Source organism: Polypterus senegalus, chromosome 7, assembly GCF_016835505.1.
Source record: "Polypterus senegalus isolate Bchr_013 chromosome 7, ASM1683550v1, whole genome shotgun sequence".
NCBI lineage: Eukaryota > Metazoa > Chordata > Cladistia > Polypteriformes > Polypteridae > Polypterus > Polypterus senegalus.
Genome location: NC_053160.1, coordinates 159711908 through 159724455, shown reverse-complemented (window position 1 = coordinate 159724455; position 12548 = coordinate 159711908).

The following is a 12548-nucleotide window of genomic DNA, read 5'->3' as shown; positions in this document are numbered from 1 at the left end:
ACTTGGCAGCCTTTATCCCCTCTTTATGACTGATCTAAAATCAAAAGATAAGATGGTGCCTTGCTAACTAATACATTAAAGAATATATTTTAAAAAATCTTCTTAAAAGGCAGACTGCATCAGCATAATATTAATACAAATGTATATTTTGGAAGACTTGATTATATTTTCTGCCTTTTGCAAAATAAAAGAACAAAATTCCCAAAGGAATACTTTTCCTTTTATTGTGGATTGTGGAAATGTAGTTGGATAACTAAAATAAAGTTACTTTTTCATTAAAATATTTGCTCTCTCTCTCCATGGTACTAAGAAACCATGAAAAATCCAAATCTCCAACCAAACCAAAATTCTCATCCATTAAGCTTATTAGAGTCACAATATATAGCTCTATATTCATATTAGAAATTACATCCTTTATATTTTTCAACATACCTATTCTTATGCATATTTTAAATAACTTGGAAAGTTAACATGTACAATAATAAATAGGAATTCAACTCATTTTTAAAATAAAAGAAAAGCTGCCGGAAAAAGATGGCCCCAGGTGCGAGATACACTACAATTTCCACCCACTCAGCTCCAGATTTCCTGCACACATACCTTCTGGCTCCTCTGATGTCTTGATACTCATTTATTTTGTGGCCTCTGCTCCATGCCATTTTATCTATATTTCCATAGAACTGTGCTCTCTTTAGTCATACTTTTCCACAATTTAAACTCTTTATAAATGTTTTTAGTTTTCTGTTATACTGGCACGTGTCAATAACTCCTGCCAGTTGCACTTCACTACAAGTTTTGAAAAAACACTATTTAAATACCATATTTTCAATCATACTATCTACATCTGTGTTGTGATTCTTTTCTAATTTGTTCAACTCATCAAATGTGTAACCCTTCACTGTGATGTGTTTAAGGTAAAGTGGTGATTTACCAGTTAAGTTCCATCACCATTAGATTATTGAAGTTGTGGCAGATGACCAGGGACCTTGGCCCACCGGGAAGCCTGGATCAGGGAAGGACCAGGAAAGGGGCAATGTATCCCCTGGGCAGAAGAGGGCAGCCCCCCCCTGATTTCCACCAAGGACCACGGATACAGAGCTGGGAAGGTCAATCTTGTGGGGGTCCGTGGCCTAACCCAGGGGGCGCCTGGATGGTTCCTGAGCCATGGAGGACAGCACTTCTGCCACACCAGGAATTCCTGCTGGAAGATCATCACCGAGCACCTGGAGCAAACTCGGCGCATGATAAAGGAGCCGGAGTCGGGAGGAGGAAGACAGGAGTGGAGGCGGCCATAGAGAGACATAGGACTGGAGGAGTTGTGTGTGATAGGCTGAACTATCTGTTACAAAGTGTATATTATCAATATTTGTGATTGCAGCTGTCCTGTGGGAGCATTCTCTTTCAAAGTTTTATGGTTGCCATTTATCAATTCTAAGTTAACTTATGCAATTAATCCTTTTTCTGTAGTTACTCCTTAGATTTTCAAGAAAAATGGATACCCTTCCTCCCTTTACCCTCTGCACAATTTGGTACCACAGTTAGCCATATGTATCATAGTAAAAAAACAAGCCATGGGGTAAAATGAATTGTCTGCAGAGCTTAGAGACAGGATTGTGTTGAGGCACAGATTCGGGGAGGACTGCAAAAACAATCCTGCAGCATTGAAGGTTCCTAAGAGCAAAGTGGCCTCCATAATTCTGAAATAAAAGATGTCTGGAACAATCAGCACTTTTCCTGGAGCTGGATTCTCAGACAAACTGAACAATCATGGGAAAATGGCTTGGTCAGAAAGGTAACCAAGAACCTTAATGGTCACAATGGCTGTACTCCAGAGGACTTGTGTAGAGATGGAAGAATCTTCCAGAAGGGCACCCATCACTTTAACACTTCACCAATCTGGCTTTATGGCATAGTTCCCAGACAAAAGCCTTTCCTCAGTAAAAGACACATAGACGCTTGATTGGAGTTTGCCAAAGAGCACGCAAAGGACTCAAAGACTGGTAAAGGACTAGCATTGACTGTTGGAAACAAAGCAGTGCTCATCATCTGTGTACTACCATTCTAGCAGTAAAGCATGGTGGTGCCAGCAGAGGGGTTGTTTTTCAGCTACAGGCACTGAGAAACTAGACAGGGTTGAGGGAAAGCTAAATGGAGCAAAATACAGGGATATTCTTAACGAAAACCTGCTTTAGAGTTCTTTGGACCTCAAATTGGACCAAAGGTTCACCTTCTAACAGGACTAGGGCTCTAAACACAAAACAAAGACAATTTAAGAGTGGATTAGGAACAACTCAGACGTCAATTTGCCTAGCCAGAGCCTGGACTTGAACCCTGTCGAAATGTATGGAGAGATCTGAAAATAGCTGTCTACTGATGGTCTCCATTCAACCTGACAGAGCTTAAGAGGATCTGCAGAGAGAAATAGCAGAAAATCCCCAAATCCAGTTGCGCAAAAGTTGTTCCATCATACTCAACAAGACTCCAGTGGCTGCCAAAGGGGCTTCAACTAAGTACTGAGTAAAGAGGGTCTGAATACTTGTGTCAAGGTTATATTTCAGATTCTTTAAAAGATTTTAGTGAAATTGAAGATCACTTTTGTATATATTTTCAACTTTTCGTATTTATTCTTTTGAATCATCTTAAATAAAGGGACTCTCTCCCCTAACAAATGAAGCTCTCAGTCCTCTTGATGGTTAATATACTGTCGCATCATTACAAGAAAGCTTGTGAGTCTTTTCACACAGTGGATTTTTTCCTATCAATGCCAAGACGGAATTAAATCCTCCCTTTCTAAAGATTTGATTTTTAGCAGCAAATTTAAAACTGACGGGTGTGTTCTACTTTCAGTATTACAGCAAGAAGAAATCATGAGGGATTTACAAGTCAATTATTAATTACTGAAGCGTACAGTATTTGCAATTGAACTTATAATATAAATATTATTGCGCTAAAAGATTTATGCAGATGATCTTTTTGAGCAAATATGCCTGTGTTCTGTCTCAGAACAAACTAATTACAGTGACAGTAGTGTCTTAATATGATAATGACATCAATATTAATCAGGCCATGCTGCTTTAACTGCCAAGGAGACTAATCTCTTCTCACTGCAGAAATGTGTTTAGAAATAAACCAGCACTTCTAAAACAAATAAGGACACAGAGCTCATCATATCTGACAATAAGAAAAATGCAAACAAAAGAAAAAAAAACTCAAAACTTCAAATCATACTGTTTCAGTTTTATACTCTAGCAAACACATTTCTGTGCATTCACAAGTTACTTTTTATAAAGTGTTTATTTCACAGAAAGAGGAAAAAGTTGGCAGACCACACTGAGTACATGCCACCAAAGTGAAGATGTACAGTGAACAGTTTCTTACAGAAGGCTTACCGCTTCCCATCTTTCCAAAACAAATGATTATACGAAGGATACAATAATCCGGATAATTTCCCTTCCCTGATTAATTCAGTGGAATATTGTTAAAAGATGACTGTTCTAACAAATTATAAATCCTAAAGAATCTGTTATGGAGTTTGGAACACAGGTAGTGCCAAGAATTTGACATAAATAAACAGGGAGGGTCCATTAGAAGTCCCCATCAGAAGCTCTTTGAACATCAGAGATTTAACCATTGTGAGCAACCTCCCTATGATCATTCAATCTACTGTACAACACCTCTCTGTAGGCATTAAAATGCTGCCAATTTAGACAACCTCAGAAAAATGTTAAGGGAAGGTTGATAAGGCTGGTCTGACACATAGAATATTAGGACAACTGTTATGCACTTAGATTCTTCAAAGTTACATCAAGCTGAGATCTGAATGTCCTTAAAGTCCTACTCTCCACCACACACTTTGAAAGATCATTCCACTTGTCTATAGTTCTTTGGGTAAAAATTAGTTTTCTATTATCTGTGCAACATTTGTCATTAATAAGTTTAAGACCATTTAACCTTTGTTCTTGTTGAAGAATTTAAACTAAAGTAACAGCTGGGATCTACTGCACGAATTCAAATGTTAAACGCTTTAATCATATCACCTCTTAATCTCCATTTGCTTAAACTGAAAAAGTTCAAATCCATCAATCCTTCCTAACAGCCCATACCTCTCTGGACGTTCTTGAATGCTGGCACATCATATTTGTAATAAGGAGACCAGAACTGCACGGAGTACTCCAGATGAGGCCTCACCAGTGTGTTATATAACTTAAGCATAACCTCCCTTGACAGGTACTCCACACCTTGTGATATATAACCCTAACATCATAATAGACTTCTTGACTGGTTATATATGCTGTCTGGATGTGGGTCGTGATAAGTTCACCCAATCATTTTCATTAGATTAGATTAGACAAACTTTATTCATCTCATGGGGAAATTTACATAAGGATTACTTTCAAGTTTCAGACCTCTCATTGTGTATTCAAATCTGACCTTTCCACTTCCTACATGTAATACCTTACATTTACTTACATAAAATTTCATTTTCCATAAATCTGTTCAAGGCTGTATGCTGTCCACTCTGTAACAACTTAGTTGATTCTGCATTACTTTCTCATCCACCTAGTTTGGTATCATCTGCAAATTTAATCAGCATGTTATTTATATTCTTATATAGATTGTTTGTATATATAAAAAAGAGTAGCAGCCCCAGCACTGACCCCTGAGGAACATGACTTTTAACATCACTTATTTCTTAAAAAGTTCCCCTCACCATAACAATTTGCTCCCAGTGTTTTAGCCAATTTTGTATCTACCTACACTGTGCTCTGAATTCCCTCTTCTTTTAGTTTGATCTCTAACCTTTCATGTTATAACTTAACAAAAGCCTTCTGAAAATTAAGATCAATATTGTCATATGCACCACTCATCATCAGCTTTTGTTGATTTCTCAGCATACCGTTTCTCCTCTGAATCAATACTGACCATTTGTTAACACTCCTGTCCTCGATATGTACTGCTTGGTCTTTCCCTTAATAACTGTTTCCATTAATTTACCTGTGACACAGATTGGAACAGCATGATTTCACTTTTTATACAATAAAACTAATATTTGCTCACTTATAGTCTTTTGAAATTTCTCCATGTGCATGTTTTAATGACATTAGCAAGCCAAAAGGATCAACATGCTGTCTACAGTTTACCAAAGTGAATATCAGGCTGCTGCACAATTAAGTTCTCCTGTTGACATGACACACTCAGGAATTAAATGAATTAAATTTATTTTTTTTTAACGTTGACTATGATTTTATATTACCCATTTTCCTACTATCTATACTAATAACAGGCAAAGCCCTCACTCACTGACTGACTGACTGATCACTAATTCTCCAACTTCCCATGTAGGTAGAAGGCCGAAATTTGGCAGGCTCATTCCTTACAGCTTACTTAGAAAAGTTAAGAAGGTTTCATTTCGAAATTCTACGCGTAACGGTCATAACGGTCGACAACGTCCGCCGTGTTGAACTTTCTTATTTATGGCCCCATCTTAATGAAATTTGGTAGGCGGCTTCCCTGCGCTAACCGAAACCGAAGTACACACTTATTTCGGTGGTATGACGCCACTGTAGGCCACCATATTGAACTTTCCAACGGTCTTTGTTACTTATGGCCCCATCTTCAAGAAATGTGGTACGCGGGTTCCCAACACTAACTGAATCCTACTTACGTACATATATATGTCCATAGCCTGCAGCTCGGTTGCCGTGTGAGGCGCCGTTGGGTCCCCCATCCCAACGCCTCACACGTTGTTGGCTGTCTGCCTATATAAGGCTATCCATCACTCTGGTCTCTTCATTCCTTTCCTTGCTTCGCCATTGGATTCACGTCTCCCTGCTGATAACTGCAGCCTTTTTATTTAATCCACGGCTTCTCCGCTGTTTTATTGTTCGTTTATTACGATTATAGTTATTGTATAAGTATTTTAGACTTACTTTACATTGTTCAGGTACCCATTTCCTTTATCATTCCAACCGTACCCCCATTAACATGTCTATCGAGGTGATCACAATCGATCAAAGAACTGTCACTTACCGAGTGGTTTCCATGCCCAGAGATGGCACCTACCTTTTCCATTCTCTTTGTTACATATTGCACGGCCATACCAGGCTCACTCTTGATATCCGGAGGAACATTGTGTCTTATGTATTGAATGACTGGGACAGGTTCAAGGTGTGGACTGATGACAGTACAGGAGATAATTATACTACACAGGAGCACTATAAGAGTGAAATGCTTAAGCCCTTCACCTATGGTTCTGCATGTGAGTTGATGGCTGCCGCTGAATTGTTCGGTTGTCGCTTTCAAGTGTACCAAAATAGCCAAATATTTTACACCTTTGGACAACCGCCAATGCCTCTTAAACATCTTAAATTCACAGGTGACGATTTCAGTAGTGGACACTTTGATGTTTATGAATGTTTAAACTCTCAAAAGCTGGATGCGAAGTTATCGATGAAACCGGTTGTATGCTTACAACGCTTGACAGATGCCGAATGTCACTTCAACACAACAAGTCCTGCAAATACTGCAGTAATTGAAACAAACCATGAAACTCAAACTGATTATGACAGCAGCAATCCAAGCTGTGAGATTTGAGGTAAGATTGCTTTTCACATGGCCAACTGTACGTTGCATGCTCAAGAGTAAGCTCAGTGTACAGCTTGGTCATATTACAACCGGAGGGCCGAACTGACAACGAAGTATACAAATAATTATTGGTATATTTTCCATCAGTTTAAAAAGGTTTACTTTTCTTCTTAATTAAAATTTTAAGGCAGAACTTCGTCGCTGTGAAGCACGGGTATTTTGCTAGTCCACAATATTTAGGAATACCAGTAAATATGCTTACATATATTATACTAACATATACAGCATTCCTATATTGCTTCTTGACAGTTGTCACAAAAACAACACAAAGTGACCAGAAAGGTTTGGGGTAGCCTCCCGTATATTGAACAGAGATGTTCACAAGTATGAGTCCAAAACAGAACTGATGGTATGGAGGCAAGATGGCAGGTTTAAAGGCCAGTAAAAGAAGTGACGTCATCGGGGATTCAGAACCGGAAGTGGTGTGATCAGGACTGGAATTGACTTCATCAATAGTGCCGGACCCAGAAGTAACATTTTTGGGACCAGAAGTGATGTCATCAGTGGTTGAGAGATTGAGAGAGACTGTCAGCGCACCCCGCAGCCCCCTGGTCTGGCCTGGAATTACTGTCATTTAGGCCCTTCAGCTGTCTCCCAATGGCACATGTGTGACACAGTGCTTAAATCGATAATGAATTTGGTTAAAGCTGTGGTCGAAATGTACCAAAAAATAAAAAGAAAAAATACATTAAAACCCATTTGGTAAGGTTTTGTCTTTGAATTAAATAGTTACCATTAAATTTATAAACATTAAAACTTACATTTTAATTACATATATTATGCAACAATTATGCATAAATTAAGTAAGAGTTGAAAGTAAATTGGGAATATTTTTCAAATGATAATGTAATTTTGATATAATGTAAATTATGTCATAGGTAGTTTGATTTCATAATGGTTAATTTTGTTAAGCATTGGTCAAGTGCTGTTTGCTGACCCCCAATATTGCTACCTATAGCATGTAGGCCTGTCTACAAGGACCTATATTGGAGGGATACCCATTATGGCAGGCAACAAGAACCAAGAATTGAGGTGAACAGACAAAAATTGTGCCATGATGAACAGATTAAAATCTGTTTTATATTCCAAAAAGGTGATCTAAAAATAAGAAAAATCAAATCATTAGACAGCCAGTTAGAAGCTGGCAAAGGTAACTAATACAGTGGTGTGAAAAACTATTTGCCCCCTTCCTGATTTCTTATTCTTTTGCATGTTTGTCACACAAAATGTTTCTGATCATCAAACACATTTAGTCAAATATAACACAAGTAAACACAAAATGCAGTTTTTAAATGATGGTTTTTATTATTTAGGGAGAAAAAAATCCAAACCTACATGGCCCTGTGTGAAAAGGTAATTGCCCCCTTGTTCAAAAATAACCTAACGGTGGTGTATCACACCTGAGTTCAATTTCCGTAGCCACCCCCAGGCCTGATTACTGCCACACCCGTTTCAATCAAGAAATCACTTAAATAGGAGCTGCCTGACACAGAGAAGTAGACCAAAAGCACCTCAAAAGCTAGACATCATGCCAAGATCCAAAGAAATTCAGGAACAAATGAGAACAGAAGTAATTGAGATCTATCAGTCTGGTAAAGGTTATAAAGCCATTTCTAAAGCTTTGGGACTCCAGCGAACCACAGTGAGAGCCATTATCCACAAATGTCAAAAACATGGAACAGTGGTGAACCTTCCCAAGAGTGGCTGGCCGACCAAAATTACCCAAAGAGCGCAGAGACGACTCATCCGAGAGGTCACAAAAGACCCCAGGACAACGTCTAAAGAACTGCAGGCCTCACTTGCCTCAATTAAGGTCAGTGTTCATGACTCCACCATAAGAAAGAGACTGGGCAAAAACAGCCTGCATGGCAGATTTCCAAGACGCAAACCACTGTTAAGCAAAAAGAACATTAGAGCTCATCTCAATTTTGCTAAGAAACATCTCAATGATTGCCAACACTTTTGGGAAAATACCTTGTGGACTGATGAGACAAAAGTTGAACTTTTTGGAAGGCAAATGTCCCATTACATCTGGCGTAAAAGGAACACAGCATTTCAGAAAAGAACATCATACCAACAGTAAAATATGGTGGTGGTAGTGTGATGGTCTGGGGTTGTTTTGCTGCTTCAGGACCTGGAAGGCTTGCTGTGATAGATGGAACCATGAATTCTACTGTCTACCAAAAAATCCTGAAGGAGAATGTCCGCCATCTGTTCGTCAACTCAAGCTGAAGCAATCTTGGGTGCTGCAACAGGACAATGACCCAAAACACACCAGCAAATCCACCTCTGAATGGCTGAAGAAAAACAAAATGAAGACTTTGGAGTGGCCTAGTCAAAGTCCTGACCTGAATCCAATTGAGATGCTATGGCATGACCTTAAAAAGGCGGTTCATGCTAGAAAACCCTCAAATAAAGCTGAATTACAACAATTCTGCAAAGATGAGTGGGCCAAAATTCCTCCAGAGCGCTGTAAAAGACTCATTGCAAGTTATCGCAAACGCTTGATTGCAGTTATTAGATTCAGGGGGCAATTACTTTTTCACACAGGGCCATGTAGGTTTGGATTTTTTCTCCCTAAATAATAAAACCATCATTTAAAACTGCATTTTGTGTTTACTTGTGTTATATTTGACTAATGGTTAAATGTGTTTGATGATCAGAAACATTTTGTGTGACAAACATGCAAAAGAATAAGAAATCAGGAAGGGGGCAAATAGTTTTTCACACCACTGTATGTGTTTTCAGACTGATATCTCTGCTTTTGTTTTGTCAGTAATGAAATGTGACATTTAAAATTAAAATTCAATGTAGATTACTATTTTCATTTCCTTCCATATAATAATCTTTCCTCTATTTTAAAATTGATTTGCTACATTGTGAGGATTTCTTTCTAACTGTGTGTCATATGCAACTCTTATCTGCTTAGTGCTACTGCTAGTTCTAAAGTTTCTGGGACCTTGATTCAAGTGCTGACCTGGGTCACCTGCTGCATGAAACTGCACACTCTCCTGTGTTTGTATTTTTTCCAGGTACACTTTTTTCTCCAAGATCCCAAAAATGTGAATGTTGGATTGGTGACTGTCCACGTGTGTGTCCCGTGATAAACTGTCAACCCGTCCAGGATCACCTACTGCTCAGATAGCTTTTAGCTCCGTGGAATCCTCATTTGGAATAAGAAGGATTGGAAAATAGATGCACAGACAACCTCCATGGATTGATCCAACCGAAATGGTATGCAACCAGACCCGTGGAAACATATAAAACGAAGGTGGCTTCATTTATAAACCTTTGAAATCATCTTGTTAAGTATTCATGGCTCAAAGTTAAGACCCCCAAAACTAGCAACCTCTCAGTCCATGGTGCAACTGATCTTAAGCTCCATTAAAGTGGCAAACAACACAGGTAAAGGTCATCCCAATGGTCTTCTCTTGATGACAGCACTTCCATAGCCCTCTTTTGGGTGGAAGTCTGCCTGAAAGCTACTGGGATGCCTTTCTTTATTGGAATTTCAGTCAGATGACATTATGGAAACTCCTTTCTTGGCCTTGCCATCATTGCCTGAAGTGGATATACGTAAGTGCTAGTACTCTATATTTAACACTGATGAGGTGGAAGTGGGAACTTACAATATCGCAGTCCACTAACATTTTAATTGAAGACCGGAGTGAAGTTTAAATTGGTGTGATGCGCTGACATTTGGGAGAGGGTGTGGTCATCCCTTTCTAGCAGCACAACACACTGACATTCAATCACAGAGTGTGGTGGGGAGGCTTTAGAGTTTGGGAGACGTGATACACTTACAGTTGATTGAATAGTGGGGTGTGAGGGTGTTGGATATGCGTGATTTGTGCTGGAACGCTCAAAAACACTGACAGTGTGAACCAAACATTACAGCCATGAAACTACTAAAAATTAAAAAGTGCTAGTCCTCTATACTGGTACACACTGGCTCGCTTCAAACCCTGCTTGCTATAATACGCTGCTTTCATAATTCTGAGAGACTTGTTTCCAGGTCATAGCACAAAGCAATGACAGGAAGGCAACCATTTTCATTCCCCAGCATGTCATCCAAGCTTCAAGCTACCAGCATAATGATTTTGCTGAGGTTCTGGCCCTAACTTAGGTTTCATGCTTTGTTATTTGTTTATTTTGTTCTTTTTTGTATATTGGTTTATTATTATTGTTAAAGAAACTGTTTTTGTTACTTTTTTCTTTCTTAGCCTTACTCTGCTTTAATAATTTTGGCAATTATCCTGTTGTCTTTTTTTTTGTTAGCCTAGCTTCTCATTTTTATGTTGAGCTCATTGGAACAAAGCCTCGTGGTGCAGCTAACAGAGCTGCTACCTACATAATAACTTAGCAGGCTGAAGACCTGTTTCTTGTATTCTGGACTTTTTTATGGCTTTTTGCATTAGGCCAAAGAGTATCTTTGGCAGTTTTATTAATTTTCTTTCAGTAATTTTTGATCTGTTTTGTACATTTTAGCTTTTTATTGCAGAATTTAGTAAAACTGTCTTTTTGTTTTTAAATATAGCATTTGGCCTAATTATCTTAATTATTTATGTATTTATAGTTGCAAACAAATAAATATAATTCAAGTGAACACTCTCTTGGGATTCATGATTTTACTTTCCTTTCTTTGCATCTACAAAATCATAACAATTAGGATAAAATCAGTAATGTGCATGGATAAATTTTAACTAAAAGCCATTTCCTTTTTTAACATTTGAACAATTTTCTGTGGGCAACCAAAGCTAAGACTTATTTGTGACTGAAAGAAAAGATGGTTTTAGCACATCTCAGTAGCTGAAATAGTGTCTTTTGTTTTTCTCCTCTTGTGCTTGTGACAAGAGCAATGGTCACATCAGCAACGATCTTTCAGTAGGCATGCATGAAAATTCAAAACATAGGGCAGAAGGAAAAAACGTTTGCCTAAGTTGACGGCTCTGCGAATTTCCAGAAAAATATTTGACATACACAGCATATTTAATACAAGAAATGTTTTGCTGAATTTCTTCGATCAACACCAGTGCTTAGTGTATAAAACAGAAGATAGTTGCATGATATAAATTTAATCATTTTTGAGCCCCAACCGATAAGTGGCTGTTCATTTGTTTATAGTGTTTACAGAGTTCCTGTTTTAACTTTAAATGTATTTGTCTGACTGTGTGTGTGACATAAAAACATTATTCAAATGCCATGGGGGTGAGTCTGATTATAGCAGCAAGAAGAAAGCACCATGTTTTGTAAAACAAACTTGTAGGCCCTAATACTAGCCTGATAAAGAAGCTAAAGTAAGTGTTACTCAGTTGAGCCAGCAAGGAAACTGACATTAAGGGATCAATACAATACAATATCTATCACCTCAAGAGCAAAATAATGCATCACAAGTGTAAACCCCTGTAAAAAGGTTCTAGCTAACAGCTTTCAAAAAGACACCAACAATAAAAGCAAAAAAAAAAAAAACTACAAAGAGCCACTTCTTGTAAGGCTAGACAAACTGCAAACATTTAGCTTTCCAAGGGTAAAGAAAAGAAAATAAATAATAAGAAATATCAGAGCTTACACCAGCTGTTGTAAAACAAAAATCACTAGAGACCAAGTAACAACTAAGAATGGAGATATGATAGAAAGTGTGTTATGAACAGCATGCATAAAAACACAAAAACTGAAGACTTAGCAAGTTAGGGTATGTGAAAATAATATGCAGAATTGCACCTGGAATGTTCAAATCCTGAAGCATCCGGCATAATAAACGTAGCCATTCATTTTTGACCAGGAACAAAGAGAAGCTGAAAAAGTGCTTTATAGAATAGTGCTGTTCAGCCTGTTTTGTATTAGGCCCCATCTGCAGTGTGTCAGTTGGGACAGAGTAGGTTGGTTTTAATTTGTATTTCTGA